Source organism: Abrus precatorius, unplaced genomic scaffold (genome assembly GCF_003935025.1).
Source record: "Abrus precatorius isolate BTA unplaced genomic scaffold, Abrus_2018 Scaffold6, whole genome shotgun sequence".
NCBI classification, from domain to species: domain Eukaryota; kingdom Viridiplantae; phylum Streptophyta; class Magnoliopsida; order Fabales; family Fabaceae; genus Abrus; species Abrus precatorius.
The window spans coordinates 10,824,443-10,838,394 of record NW_020874406.1 but is presented as its reverse complement, the minus strand read 5'-3'; the positions used below and the strand labels follow the sequence as shown (position 1 = coordinate 10,838,394).

Genomic DNA, 13,952 nt, shown 5'->3' with positions numbered 1-13,952 from the left:
CATTTAGGTACAACCAATTATTGTTTTCTGCATTTTGTGAATTCTGATTTCTGCACTTTAGTTTGCTGCACTGCATTTTCATTTGTTGCACAATTGCCCTGTTTCTGCTGCATAATTCTGCAGGATTTAATCAATAGGATTGCACACTTGTTGTTTCATTTTCACTGCACATTGTATTTAATTTTTCTGCATAATAGTTTTCTACATAAACTAAACTTTAGTTACCTCATTCATTCAATTTCTTTTCAATTTCCATAGCTAATTCCTAATGAATGACCAGATCAAATCCAGGAGATTTATATCCTCTAGATACTGAAATTGATAGGAAATTCCTTAGAAATCTTAGGAACCTTAGGACAAATAGACAAAACTCTGCACATAGTGAGGAACCATCTTCTCCATCTTCTATATATTCTTCTGTGCATTCTTTAAATTCTGAACCTTTAGAAATGGCAGAAAATGACCTGACACTTAAGGAGCTTGCCACACTGGAAGTGACTTACCAGACTTTGTGTATCCAATACCTGGATGTGGATGCCTCTTTTGTTCTTAAAACTGACCTAATCCATCTTTTACCTAAATTTCATGGTCTTGCAGGTGAAGATCCACATTAACACCTCAAGGAATTCCATATTGTTTGCTCTATAATGAGACTATAAGGTGTGCCTGAAGAGCATGTGAAATTGAAGGCTTTTTCGTTCTCTCTTATGGATTTGGCTAAAGATTGGTTGTATTATCTTCCACCTGGCTCTATTACAAGTTGGGACACCCTCAAGAGAATGTTCCTGGAAAAAATTTTCCCTGCCTCAAGGGTTGCCTCAATAAGAAAGGAAATATGTGGTATTATGCAGCTAGAGAGGGAAAGTTTGTATGAATATTGGGAGCATTTCAAGAGACTACGTGCTAGCTGCCCCCATCATCAGATAAGTGACCATCTGCTAATCCAATACTTCTATGAGGGGTTACACCCAATGGATAGGAGCATGATCGACGCAGCTTGCGGGGGAGCCCTAGTATCCTACAGAGCAGTCTTTCTTTTAATACCCTTGGATTATGGTCCTAAGACAAATCAACTATCTTTATCTCTTCACTTTCATTACCTAAAAATGTTAGTAACGGTGAGTATCTCTCGCCCCGCTAAGTCTCTTTTTTAATATAAGCAAAATAATTATATATATATATATATATATATATATATATATATATATATACATAGTACTGAAAAAATTTTCTAACAAGGGTTGAATTAACAATGACACTCAAATCATATAGCTTATTATCACAACAGAGTACACACAAGACAACAATCAATCATGTTTGCAGACTTTCATGACATGCATCTTTCTACTAATATGGACGTCATAATACATTTATTATCCCACGTCGATCAATATGTCACAATAAATGTGTGCTAATTGCACTCGTCAATGTATTACAACACATATATCATAACAACATCAACTGATATGTTACAATGCATATATTATAATCATACAACTTCTATAATATATATACATCACACTTTCACATTAATTTTACTTTTATATTCAATGCTCCTGGGATCCCTTGAGGACTTCACAGCATAGATAGTTGCTGGTTAGCCGCAGCAACATAGATACACGTGTGTCGACCCGGCCTCTTTTAGCAAAGGTATAGTCAGGAGTTTCGTCAGGAAATGAGTGTGTGGCCTGTGAATGCTTTCATTTTCAGCAAATTATTGTGCACTCATTCACACTTACCATTCACTACCCTTATTTTTCCAGGATTTTCCAAATCTTCTCCGGCCGGACTCTATATCCCCAGTGTATCTCTATAGCTATCTAAACTCACCATCAACATTTCTCATTCTTTTTCATACCCTTTTCATGGATCAACGTGTCATAATACGTGAGTCTTGACCACATAACTTAGCATATTACAATACATGTATTATGAATACACCCTTTAGATATACCACAATACCTATATTACAATTACATTTATTAAACATTCTTACTTCCGTATCACAGTCACTTTTCTCCCAATTCCACCATCATATCACATCATTCTATTTCATACATCAAACTATATTTTCATTCAAAAATAATAAAACACTTTTAATTAACCTCATTTCCACATACTTCAATCATCAATAAACATACATTTAACACAAAAATCTTCAAACAAGTACATACATCACACAGACCAATACAATGTGCCAAAGGTCGGACACCTCCGGGCTCAGCCTAATCGTACAATCTAACATACATATTTTCTCATGGATAATAAGATCATCTATCCTAAAGTTTGATATAATCACTACTTTCAAAGAATATTTGTTTAGTAAAGTCATAATATTTCTTAAATATTATTTTATTTAGAGCCTTTACTACCAGTTACATCTTGATAGTTGTAAAAGTAACTAAGGTTTTTCAATTCAAAACACCCCTTTCTCTGTTGCCGCCCTCTCGTTATAGCGAGGATGCAACAAATGCATACCACTTGCCCAGGACCCTTTCACTACAGCGAGAATGCCCCTGCAAATCACTCTCATCCTATATTTTCCAATCAACTCCAGCCAATCCAAGTCAGTACTCACATATATTTATTTATATACACCTATATGTATGTATATATATATATATATATATATATATATATATATACATATTCAAATCACAACATAAATCAATACATACTTCCAATTAACAATACACATACTTATATTAACAATCAAAATATTATTATTAAAGTCGGGGTGTTACAATCACTCTCCAAAATTATGTCATGAATACTTCTTCTTTTGTAAGCTTAGACACCATTATTGCAGATGAAGTATTTTTTAGCATGACTAGTAACTTGAGCCATAATTTTTGACATAATAACACACAATATTTTTCCAATCTCCCTTATCATATTTCTTAAGCCCCTCAAGAAATAATCTAGTATAAAAAAATTAATTTATTCAATGTAACAATGCTAATGTCATTAAAGTCTTGATTTTATTTAAGATAAGGAAAAATATAAAAAAAAAACTTTTTGACTAAAAGGAAAGTGAATTGTAAAATTTAGGTTTAGTTCAAAAATACATTTATTCATAGAAAATGGTAGAAACCTTTTGCATAGAAAGTGATTTGGGATTGAATATTCATAATAATATTTTAATAATTTTATTAGTATGGTCCAAATACCTTTTAATCCCCACACCAATCTCGCTAATAAGTGAATAGAGAAAAAAAATCCATTTAATTAAGTATGAATATCCATGTGTGGGTATTTTACTTCAAGTATTATCCATAGACACTACTGAGTGCGGATAATCATATAAATTTTTAAAAATATTTATTTTACCTCTTTTCTATATTTACATACTTGTGTTTATCTTTGGTCTAGTTAATCCTTTTCTTGCTTGGAATATAAGGAACCTCGTTTGGTGATTTAATTTGATGTGGGTGGAAGAGCTTTTCATTCTATTGAGTCAACTCCATGCAGTTTTCACTTTGTTCATGGATCATTTTTCTCTCACTTGATATTGAACCTTGATTTTTTTTCCCATTCTATTCATTCTACAAGTCTTTGGAGAAAAACATGCTTTATTAAAAAAAAAAAAGAGACTATTATAATATATTCAAGATAAAATATATTGTTAAAATTTAACTCGCAGATATTTTTAGGATTACATTCCTCAGAGAAGATTACATTCAGTCAATTACATTTTCTATACTTAAAACTTTAATAATATTATATCGAGATTTAGTAATAGTATTTTTAACTTATCAGAATAAAACGAATATTATTTCACTAGCAAGAGTTTCTATCACAAAAAAATTTAAGAAATCTTTTTTATGTATGGTAATGGATGCCAAATTGTTACTTTACATATAGTGTTCAATGTCTGGATTTTTGTTGAGCACATAATGAATGCCAAAACTTTATATATTGTTTGATGAATATATTTGAAGTGTAGTCCTTCACTTAATCTGTATTCAAACATATATAGCTTTAAAAAGGCCCACAACCAATATGAGCTTAGGCCATAATACTTTACTTAAGCATATTATGTAGAATTGTTTAAATGCATAATTAGCTTAAGCTTAAGTAAATTTGCTTAAGCTAGCTTAAGCTTAAGCTTATGTCCTTCACAGCTTAAGTGATTGTTAACTAGCTTAAGCAATATTTGCATAGAATAGGGAACCAAATTAACGAAATCTTTGCTTAAGTTAGCACATGTCGCTTAAGCTATAATTCAACACACTATAGCTAGGAATCCAACACCAATATGTGCTTAAGCTAACATTATCTGCCTAAGCGAACAATGCAAGCAATTCCATCTACATAAATAGCTTGAGCCAAACATTCTAGCTTAAGCTAATTTCATTATGAGATTTATAAGTTTATCTTCGCTTAAGCTATAGATATTCTCTTATGTGTATGTATTATCAAAAACTACTTTCTGTGCATATTTAGCTTAAGCTTAGAAAATTCGCTTAAGCTGTCAAAGGTTGTTCAATAGCACTTAGTAATACAGCTTAAATGCATGTTACCATAAGCAAAAATTGCACAAAATAGGTAACCCAATTATTGTAAGTTTTGCTTAAGCTTGTAATTATTAGCAGAAGCTTTTTATGCAGACGAATTCTTATATGCATAATTAGCTCCAACAACCAAATTTAGCTTAGGCTTTGATTGAATAGCTTAAGTTGTGATATGCATATTGCTTAAGCTAGTTAACAATCACTTAAGCTTCATATGCAGCTTATGTACATAGGAGGATGATTTTATTTTTAGCTTTGAATAATTCGCTTAAACTCTTAATATTATATAAAGTGCTCAATGTATTACTTTTTTGGAGAATGTATGTCAAATGCTTTAATATTCTATGATGATTATTTTTGAATGTTAGAAAATTTCAAACCAAATATGCATTCAGTTGAGTATTACAACCTATTATTTAAAATTAGTTCAACAAATTTTTTTAAAAACCTCAATCAAATATATGAAACTAAATTTCAATTCTTATAATATTTCATAATGAAATGCAACATGAAAGATAGACAATTACAATGAGAACTCATAATATATTCTATTACAAATTATGAATTCTTCTATGCATAATAATCACTTTGCAGCAGTTGAACATAGGTAGGTGTGGTTAGGGTAGTTCACACTAGACTCCAATGTAGACTTTGCTTTATTGTGATATCTTTCTAACGATTCAATTATTGTTTTACCGTACAATGTCCTCATCTAGCTGAAATATAGCATTCATAAATTACTCAAATACAATCAATTTTTAGGAGTGTAATTTATTTTAACCATTATCTAAAATTTTAAAGAAAGATTATGACTAAAATATATATCAATAATGTTGTAACTCACTTGCCTATGGAGATTAGGTGAGAAGGCATTTTCCATATCCATCCAATCCAATTCTCACAATGTAGAATTATAGTATCTAACTAAAGAAGAAATTTGCAAAATGTTATAACACTATGGTAAAAGTATAAGAGACTAAACATTATAATTTTACCTAGTTGTATTGTTGGCAACCCCAGATGCCTCAATTATATCCTAATCAAGTACATCTTGTAGAACGTCATTGAGATAGTTACAGGGATAGAAGCTTGATATCGTCATGTGAGAAATAGTTTCACCTTATAAATTCCTAATGAAGCATAGTTAATAACCGATATAATTGAATCATTTAAAATATAAATTCCACTATTGTAAGGTTTTTATCACTTTTCTTATTTTGCAATGCCTTGGATTCACATTTTGCACTCTTCAATTGGTATATAAATCTAATTAAGTAAAATATATAGTCAATTTTGGGATGGAGTATAGCCATCAATATTAAGAAAAAGGAATGACTTACATATTTAAAACTTTCAAATGTTGGCATCCACTGTTTACCAAACTTACTTACAAGGTCTTCAATAGTTTCACTTCTTATGACTTTGAATAGAATAAATTGTAAAAGGTAGCTCTTATTTGTTATTTGGTGTTTCTGTATATATTAAACTAACTATAACCAATACATAACAATTTACCTCAAAAGATTGTGAAAATGTCCATATAGTTTGGTCTAACGTATGTATTTGCAACCACATAATTTTTATTTCCATCATTTAATAACATTTTTTTCATTTAAATAAAAATTATTGTTACATTTAAGTAAGGAATAAATGTCAATTCATTGAAGTTTTGAAAAGTTAAAAAATAGAATAACCTTGTGCTCCATTGTTCTTCATGGCAACAAAGATTGGAAATCTTTGCGAGAACTAACTAATCCTTTATCTTAAATATAATCTCACTATTATATAACATTATCATAAAAGAAATTTCATTAGTCAAATTAAAAAACAACAGAAACATAGATATAACACTATCATTTATACCTTGGATCACTTTCTAAATAAAAGATATACTGGTAGAGTTGAACTTGGTCACTTGTAAGACCCATTGAAGGTGTAGGTATAAAATTTGTCTTTAACAAATGCTGATAATATTAGATTAATTCAATCAATTTGGAATGAAGAATTATATATGTATTTATTTCAATCTCTAAATACCTTTTGGAATGTTTATTTCAAAGGTTGGGAAACATGTGTTTATTGTTGGTCCTGTAATTCAAAATTTCTCATAAACACATGATCTATGAATGATATCACTTTAGATCTTTCCTTTTGAAAGTGCACATATTTAAATTGTGAAGCAAACTGAGTGTTTGCAATTTTCATGGGACTACTCATGGATGATGAAGATAGTGATAAATTTCTTATCACTTGTGATGATTTATATACAGGTGATATCCCTCATATTATCTAATTACCATACAAGCAAATTCATTTGTCAACACTATATAAACCAAACCACACTATACTACGTAGATTTTTTGTTAGAATTTCCATGAGTGGAGTAGAGGCTTCACGATCTGAGGAGCTGATCAGAGGTAAATGCACTATAAAGGGTAATTTGTTGCTTGACTCTGGTGCTACACACTCGTTTGTCACTTTGGATTGCATGAAATGCTTACGTTTATCTGTAACTGAATTGCCATATAATGTTGTGGTGACTACCCTTACGGATAAACCAGTAGTAACCTCGTGGGTGCGTCTAGGGGGAATAGATTAGTTAGCCGCCAACCATGTTTTGCTGGACTGTAAGGAGAAGACTTTAATTTTTGGTGCGTCAATGTCAGAAATTCCTAGACTTTTAAGTCAAAGTGCATGAGAGAACATGGAAAATGCTAAGGCTTTTATGGTCATGTTCTCACTAGAAGCTGAAAGTGGGATAAAGCTAGAGTATATTCCAGTGGTGAGAGATTTCTTAGAAGTTTTCCCTAAAGACGTTTCTAAGTTATCGCGCGAGAGAGAGAGAGAGATAGAATTCATCATCGACCTCATTTCGGGAGCAAGTCTGATTTTTGTAGTACCATATAAGATGTCATCGATAGAGTTGGCAGAGGTCAAGAAGCAAGTAGAAGAATTACTGCAGAAACGGTTTGTAAGGCTAAGTGTGTCGCCATAAGGAGTGTCAGTTCTCTTGGTGAAAAGAAGGATAGGAGCATGAGGATGTGTGTTGATTATAGGTAACTGAATAAGGTGATGATAAAGAACAAGTATCCCCTTCCTAGAATTGATTTAATGGGCCAGTTGAGGGAGCTATAGTGTTTTTGAAGATTGATTTGAGATCGGGGCACCATCAAATCAGGGTGAAGAATGAGGATGTGCCCAAGATAGCTTTCAGGACGCGTTATGGTCACTACGAGTACTTGGTAAAGCCGTTTGGTGTGACCAATGTGCCTGTTGTGTTCATAGACTACATGAACATAATCTTCCACAAGTTTTTGGATAAGTTTGTAGTGGTATTCATTGACGACATCCTAATTTCTTCGAAGACTCATGAGAAACATGTTGAACACTTGAGGATCGTTTTGCAAGTTTTGAGAGAGAGACAATTATATGCAAAATTCTCTAAGTGCGAGTTTTGGGTATCGCAGATCTAATTTTTGTGACATGTAGTGTCGAAGGATGGAATTATGGTGGATCATGCTAAGGTGGAAGCAATAACCCAGTGGCCGAGAACTATAAGTGTGATAGAGATCTGTAGTTTTCTAGGGCTAGCAGACTATTATAGGAAATTCATCGACGAGTTTTCTAAAATAGCTTTTCCTCTAACAAAGTTGACCCGTAAAAGGAAGGAGTTTAAATGGAGCAGGGAGTGTGAAGCTAGTTTCCTAGAGCTGAATGGGAAGTTGACTTCAATGCCTGTCTTAGTTCTGTCCAACCCAGAACGAAAGTTTGATGTGTATTGCAATGCGTCTGGGCATGGACTTGGATATGTTCTGATTCAAGACAGAAGGGTGATTGCCTATATCTCGAGATAATTGCGTCCTCATGAAGTCAACTACCCGATCCACAATTTAGAGTTAGTCGCGGTGATCTTTGCTCTTAAGGTGTGGAGACACTACCTTTATGGGGCAAGGTTTAAAGTATTAGCTTGAAGTACTTATTCAATTAGAGAGAGCTGAACATGCGGCAGATAAGGTGGATGAAATTACTCAAAGACTACAACTTCACAATGTCTTATCATCTTAGCAAGGCGAATGTGGTGGCCAATGCATTTAGTAGAAAGTCATTGCACGTGGCAACTATGATGGTGAAAAAGATGGAGTTAATTGAGGAGTTCTACGATATGAATTTGGCTATAGAGGTAAGGCCAAGGAGTTTGTACCTTGAGACCCTGACAATCCACAATGACTTCCTAGTACAAGTTCGGGAAGCTCAACTAGAGGATGCATTCTTGCAAGACATGATGAAATAGAAGAGCGAGGGGAAGGACTTAGAGTTCCATCGTGATGATAATAGGGTGGTCAAGTTCCAAGACTGAGTATGTATTCCCCAAATTGATGAGATGAAGTGAATAATACTTGAGGAGACATATAAAAGTAGAATAAGTTTTCACCTCCAGTGTAACCAAGATATATCAGAACCTCCACAAGAATTTCTGGTAGAATGGAATGAAGAAGGATGTGGCTGAGTATGTCCAAATGCCTAACCTCTCAGAAGGCAAAGATGGAACACCAGCGTCCACTTGGGTTATTGCAATCATTGGAGATCCCTGAGTGGAAGTGGGATAGTATTTCCATTAACTTTGTTTCTGGGTTGCCAATGACCAGGAATAATCATGATGCTATTTGAGTTATAGTAGATCGGTTGACCAAGGCTGCACATTTCCTTCCGATCAACATGAAGTACAAAATGAGAGAATAGTGAATATATACTTAAGGGAGATAGTCAGGCTGCATGGAGTGCTGACTAGTGCGGTATCTGATAGAAACCTGAGGTTTACTTCGAGATTTTAGGAGAGCCTATAGAGGGTACTGGGTACTAAGTTGAGGCTTAGTTCAGCTTACCACCCACAGACTGACGGTCAAACCAAGAGGATTATTCAATTCTTGGAGGATTTGTTGAGAGTTTGTGTGATTGAGCAACAGGAAACTTGGAAAGAATGTCTACCCTTGGTAGAGTTCAAGTACAACAACAATTTTCATGCTAATATCAAAATGATACCATTTAAGGCTCTATATGAGAGAAAGTGTAGGACTCTTTTGTGTTGGTATGAGACTAGAGAGGCAATTTTGTATGCATTGAACATGGTCCAGAAGAAAAACAAACATATTAAGATGATTAGAGATAAGATAAAGGCTGCACAAGACTGGCAGGGGAGCTACTATGATAAGAGGAGAAAACTTTTGAATTTCTAGGTAGGTGACCATGTGTTCCTTAAGGCCTTACTTGTGACCGAAGTTGAGAGAGCTTTGAAATCCAGAAAGTTGTTTCCTAAGTTTATTGGGCCGTTTGAAGTACTAAGTAGAATCAGTCCCCCAACCTACCGAATAATGGTACCTCCAAATCTCTCAAATCTATAGCTAGTGTTTCATGTGTCTCAACTCAGAAAGTATGTGTTGAATCCTTCTTACGTGATTGATCTTGACCCGATTCAAGTGAGAGAGGACTTGTCTTATGATGTGTACCCAGTGAAGATTGTGGATCACTATGTCAAGTAATTGAGGGACAAGAAGATCTCATTAGTAAAAGTAATATGGAATACGAACGATGAGGGATATGCTACGTGGGAGACTGAGAGTAGGATGAGAGAGTGGTATACGAAATTGTTTATATAGTTTGTTGAATTTCGGGGATGAAATTCCCTAAAGGAAGAGCGAGTTGTAACGCCCCAAATTTTGTAATAATATTGGATTATTAATACAAGTATGAGTATTGTTATTTGAATACATATCCAAATTATGTTGATGGTGTGAATGTGCATATATGTGAATGTATGTATATATATATATATATATATATATATATATATATATGTATGTATATAAGTGTAGATGGAAATGTTGACTTCTAGTTGGATTGAAAACGCTAGAGAGCATAGGCTGATATGTGCTGCAGGGACATTCTTGCTGTAACAAGAGGATTCTTGCTGTAGCGAGAAGGTTCAAGTCATCCTGTCTCTATTGCGTTCTTGCTATAGCGAGAAAGTCACAGGAGATGTGAGTGCCTTTGTAGCATTCTCGCTATAGCGAGAGGGCAACAGAGAGAGGTGTTTTCTGGGTTCGGCCTTGCTGTAGCGAGAGGGTCTCGCTGATATTTTTGCTGTAGCGAGAAGGGGTCTCACTGTAGCGAGAGATGCCTCGCTGCAATGAGAGATGTTTCGTTGTAGCGAGAATATCGTGACTCTTGTGGTATTTGAGGGGTCTAGGGTTCGAAAAAACATAATTCTCACTCTTCCCTTCATCTCTCATTTGATTCTCTCAACCCTTCATCCTATTTCACCGATTAAATTGTCTCCAAAGCCATTTGTACCCTAGATTGAAGATTAAGATTGTGTTTTGGATATTTGGAGGTATGTTTTCACCCTTTCTCCGTTCGCCTTGGTTTCTCGTGAATTATTCCATGTATTTAGGATGGAAATCTGTGAGAGGGGAATGTTCTAATGTTGATTTCGTAGTGGGTCTTCATTCCAAGCTAAGGAGGGACTGATCGTGGGTGTCGCTCTCGGACAAATTAATAAAAATTGAATTACATAAAAATTATGTAGTAAGTGGTGCAATCTGAGTCGTGTCCCAAAGATGATAACGTTATACGATTATAAAATTTTTAGAGGGAGTTTGATTTATAGAATAACTAATTAGAATCAAAAGTTAAAAATAATTAAAAACTCTAATCCAAGAATTTAGAAGAACTACGACCACTCTATCACCAGATTCCAAGAAGATGCATCAACCAACAAATTAGTGATTAACATTAAATTAGAATGAAACCTCAATTCAAATTAAGCATTCACACGAGAACCCTCATGCATTCGATTAACACACAATTCGCTCAAAGTTCAGAAACCTCTAGAACCTAATCGATTTGTGTTAGTTTAATTCACCAATGCCATTAATCTTAGATCTCAAACCTGAAAATCTAATTCACGTTCCTTAAAACTGAATTACATACATCAATCGAATAATACGTAATCAACCAGATGCATAATCATCAATCCAAACGAATAACTTTAATTTGAAAATATAATTAGCAAAAGGAGAAACTAAGGAAGAGATGAACCGAATTTGTTATTGAATTTATGTCAATGTGAGACCAATCCTCAAAAGTGTCACGTCCTTTTTAATCCTTGAATTAGATGGAAATCTAAGCCTCCATTAATGGAGGAAAACAACAAGTCGTAAAGGTGAGAGGGGGCGAGAGAGAGAAGAGAAGAGAAGAGCCAAAAAAATTAAATTCAAAATTTAAAATTCCGTTTGTCACTTTGTTCCTCTTTTTTTACTATCAGAACGGCCTCTTTTGGTTCGTGGCCTGAAGAACAATTTTAGCCTTGGATGTCAGCTTCAAAATGCCACTGGAATGGGCTTAATCGGATGTCTATGGACTAAGATATGGCCCAAATACTGCACCTTGCTCAGGATCCACGACTGCAGCGTTCTGACTTTTTCCAGGCCCAGTTTCAGCTTCTTATCATCAGAATTAGTTTCTTACCTCTCATAGGAATTATGCACCTTTCTCTTAGCTTTCCTACAAATTAAGAATCACAATGAAAGGAGTTCTACAACTCAAAATATGGTCTAGAAACCAAAATAGTATCAGAATTTGCCAAATACTGGAAAAATTAAATAAAGCCCAAATAAAATTCAAACATCATAAAATGATCCAATTCAACCAATTAGGCACAAAAGAGGATTAGTGAGCTAGGAATTAGAGGAAATAATGTTATAAAGATCCAATTGATCAAATTGTCCCACACTTAACTCTTGCATGTCCTCATATAAGACATAATCAAGCAAATAAAAACATGTAACCTAAAAAATCATGGAATAATCAAAATAAATAAACAAATTCTCCAATGAATTCTTAGAAGTGCTGAACTTAGGGACACAAGATCAAATAAAGCATCAAGAGTTCTACAACAATCAAACATCCAACTCCTAACCTCTCAAAAATGCAAGCCAAGCAATATCATTCAAAGTGTATAAATCAAGCATGAAAGATCTCACAAGATGGTGTATATAACTCAACTCTCAAGTGTATGGTTCAAAGTGTTTCACTCAAGTCACCTCAAAAGACAATGCATTGCCATAAGCTTGTTAATCTGCTACTTCTCCACTACTTACAATCATATGCAAACACAAATCAAGAGGGCTTTATTCAATGGTTGTAATGGGGCTAAGGTAAGGGTAGGAAAATATGAGGATATGACAAGATACAACCGAAGAGAATACGAAAAACATTGGTCCTTAGAAAAATCAAGCCATAACACACATTTATTCTCCTTGGACTTCCTTTTCCCTTCATCAAAATTTCCCATTTTCTTTGTAAATTTTATTATTATTATTATTATTATTTATTTTTTTCTCTTTTTTTTTTTCCTTTTTCTTCATTTTTTTTTTCTCTTCTTGCATTCTTTCCAAATCCCACACTTGAAATGCAATAACATTAATGAAACCAATGCACTCCCTATTCCCTAAGGTTAGGTATAACATGGTTTTTCACTTAAAGCTTATAATGTGCTAGAAGCCAAAGAATGGTCAATAAGGCTCAAAAGGGCTAAACAAAGGGAAAAATGCAAGGTAAGCTATATGGCCAAGTAGGTAAAAATTTGAAAGAAATGCCTCTATCATGCTCATAATTGCATATGAAAACTGTAGACTCAAAGAAGAATCAAAACAAGTTCTAGAATGACAAAATCTAAGAGGGAAAGCACACAAGAAAGAAAAGAATGACATGAATTTCAACCATCCAAAAATAAGGCTCAAAAGCTCACAAAGGTAAAGTCTAACATACTCAATCATACAAATCAAAATCAATCACCCAATTCACATATATCAAGAGGAAGAAGTAATAATAAAATCATGTAGGAACTCTATCCTCCTTAATAACTAATGCCTTAACTCAACAACTTCTAATTCAACAAAGGAAAACAAAACAAAAACAAAACAAAACAATGCTAAATAATAAAAACCTATTACTCATTACCTCACACTTCAACTTTACATTGTCCTCAATGTAATGTATAATGGAAATATAAGTAAAATGTAGTAAGGAAAGGGAAAGTGGAACTCCCTATTCAAGCATAAGTGGCCGCTAGCAAGCAAACCTCCTCAATGGTCTCTGAGGGTATGTCCTCAATGGTCTCCAAAATTTGTGTTCTTCCACTGCAAAATTTAGAATTATGCAGAAACGCGTGTGAAATAATAAGGTAACGTGCAACATGAAGTGTTTATGCATCAAAGATGTGTAGCAACTTCATGAATTATCACAACTCAAATGCAAGACCATTATTGAATGCATAAAATAAATTGAAAACTTCTAAAAAAAAATAAAAAAAAATAACTGTGAGTTGCCTCTCACACAGCGCTCTTTTAACGTCACTAGCTTGACGCCTTATGATCTTTA

At 33.9% G+C, this 13,952-nt stretch overlaps 1 non-coding gene across 1 annotated transcript; it reads right to left on the bottom strand.

The window, feature by feature from the left end:
• Positions 1-820: 820 nt before the first annotated feature.
• LOC113870533 lies at positions 821-925 on the bottom strand. Its single transcript, XR_003505556.1, has one exon. It is a non-coding gene; the product is annotated as a small nucleolar RNA R71 (small nucleolar RNA).
• Positions 926-13,952: the final 13,027 nt, after the last annotated feature.